Here is a 3139-nt window from a genome sequence, read left to right on the forward strand (position 1 = left end):
AAAAAATACGTGCGATCGGAAACAATCGAAATGCGATAAACGAACAAAGAAAAACAATCATATTAAATAATCGTAATTAAAATAAAATTTTAATTCAACGAACACAAAAATGTTTTTGTTTTACGGATTAAATTATTATCGGACGACGTTTGAGATTGTTGAAAAATCATACCGAAAAGAGGGAAAAGATATTTAACCGAATTTTGATCAACTGGTTCATGAGAATGATGATTCTTCAAAAATCAAATGCAATAGGAACGAATTTCTGAGAAATATCAAGCAAACACGTCATCCACTATAGCACGACCTCAATTATTAGCTTAATTGTAAGTTATCATTATGTAATGTTCTATCTTTTTATCTCTCTCTCTCTCTCTCTCTTTCTCTCTCACTCGTTCACTCAAACATTCACCAACAAACTCATTCGCGCTCACTAACACACACTTACACAGTTGAGTTTCTTTTAAGTCTCTTTTTTCTAACTTCATCTAACATCTAACGTAAGAATGATTAATTTCTTTTTTTTCTTCTTATTTTTTTTTTAATTTATCCGTAGAGTTACGTATAGACCCAGAAAAAAATGAAAAAAAAAAAAATGAAAAAGAAAAAAGAAAATAATCGAATAAAATGTTTGCAATATAAATTTATGACATAAATGCGACGTCGATTAGAAAGTGACCAATTTTTTTCGATTATGTTTCTAAATTATTGAGGTTACTCGGAAAATATATTCGATTTAAAAAAAAAAAAATAATCGAAAAATACACGTCCGTTCGTATTAATGTTTTTTTTTTACCAAATCGGCAAAAACTTAGAAAACAATGGAACACACACACACACACAATGATGTTCGTATTGGTTTACAAAAAAATTTCGTGTCGATTAAAAGAAAAAATGGATTCGTATCGAATGCAATATTTTTTCTGGGAAATTCGATAGATAATAAAAAAACATAATATCAATTTATCTTGAAGATAAACTAAAACCCGATCGAACGATTTTAAAGATGTTTTTCTTTTTATACGTGGAACACAAGACAAATAAAAATAACAATAACGAACGCGAAGATTAGACGTTTAATTGCGTTTTAATAAATGTTTCGTATAATATACTTTGTTGGATAAATTTATTAAACACAGTATCTCTAATATCTAATAAATTCCATTGAACTTTGTAATCGTTTTATCTGATTTTTACGACGTATCGAATTAGCGATATAAAATCGAAACGAAAACAAGAATAATATAATTACATTTGTAACAAATAATTTCCAAATAAAAAAAAAAAAGAAAACGTAACCATATAGAAAGAGATAAATATAAATTAGTATTTAAAAAAATGAATAATATTATAAAATAAAAATAGAAAATTATAAAATGATTTATTTATTTACCATAGCTTTCTCCTCCTTGGTAAGTTGCAAACAATCCGTCGAATAATTGTTGATAGTAGGATACATGGAAAACATTGTATAATTATGATCCTCCACAACGTTATCATAAAAACCACCAACTGTAGGTACTCGTTGCATTATCAGACCTCTACTATTATCTTTCTCAATGAACGGAGAAATTTCAGCGAAATCACGAATTTCTCTGATACTACAAAGTTCCTTCATAAGTGTCGCCGATAATTTAACACTTTTAATAAATATCCTAATAAAACACTTGTTTCGAACGAAAGGACAAAAATAATCAAATTTGATCGAACCGAAAATCAAAGGTAATTTTCGGTATTAATTTATGTATGTATATGTTTGTTCTTTTTTCTTTTTTTTTTTTAGAATAATTATAATAATCGAAGTAAATCGGTAATAAATGGTTAAGCACACGCGTGATTGATAAAAAGAAAAGGTACAGAACACTTAGAAAAAAAAGCGTGTTTTCTATTTAAAAACAACTTGTTCTCGTGGGTACTACTACGCGTAGATCCCGGACGAAAAGTATTGTACACGCTCACGTATCTCAACTGAGTAAGTCAACGTGACTTGGAAACTATATAGAAAGAGTCTATCTTTCTCTCTCTCTCTCACCCAACCACCACTTTTAAACCACGCTTGCTCCGAGACTATCCCCTCCCTTTTTCCACGCGCGCACGCAACACACAAACTAAACCCTTACGCGCAGCACACTCTTTCTCTCTCTCTCTCTCTTTCTCTCTCTCTGTTTCACTCGCGCGTCCATGCGCGTCATGCGCGTTCGTGCGCGTTCGCTTTTAGTACACCCGAGTGTGTTAAACCGAGCAGCTAGGTTATGTGTTTGCTACGTGACGTCATCGCCATCTTGATTGCTGATTCGCGCGATACCGCTCAACCAATCGACGTACACGTTCAAGACCAAAAGACCGAACTTGTTTTCTTCTCTCCTCTCTCTGGTAGAACACCGATGGGTGGGAATCGAGGGGGAGTGGGGAACGTGTGGTTACAGAGAAAGAAAGAGAGAGAGAGAGAGGGAAAAATAGGATGAGGATGAGGAGGAGGAGGAGGAGGAGGAAGCGGAGAGAAAGAGAAGGAGAAAGAGAAAACGAGATCTACCTCCCTCCATCCCTCCCCCGCCACACCTCCCACCACCTAGCTTTTTTTTCCAGGTAGAACGAGATATGCAACTAGATTATTAAATCGATCGAACAGTACGGAAGTTTACGATTTCGTACGACTCGTATTTTCTTGTTTTTTTTATTATTTTACCCTTTTTTTCTTTTATTTCTTTTATATTTTTTTTAATGTGCTATTACGTAGATGACCGAAAATGAGATTTTTTTTTCTCTCTCCTCATTTTTGTTTAACGTTTAATACGCAACAATATTCTCGATACTGTTACGAATTTAATGATATTTTTATTGTTGTTGTTGTTATTGAATTAATTAATTAGGATTAATCATAATCATCAAACGTGATTATCGGTGATAGGAATAAAATGGGATAGAAAGAATAAAATCAAACTGAAATGGTAAGAAGAAGAAGAAGAATAACGTTTAGGCTAATAAGAAAACGAAGAAGTATGATGATGCGATGCATTATAAAGGCAATCGCGTTGACAAATAATGTCAAGGTAAAATCATTACCGATTTGGCACGTGACCGAGTCTCCTCGCAAACTCGATATTCTCCTATACTACTCTCACATTGCGTTATTTCTTTA

Source organism: Polistes fuscatus, unplaced genomic scaffold (assembly GCF_010416935.1).
Source record: "Polistes fuscatus isolate 324 unplaced genomic scaffold, CU_Pfus_HIC Scaffold1, whole genome shotgun sequence".
In the NCBI taxonomy this organism is placed as follows: Eukaryota; Metazoa; Arthropoda; class Insecta; order Hymenoptera; family Vespidae; genus Polistes; species Polistes fuscatus.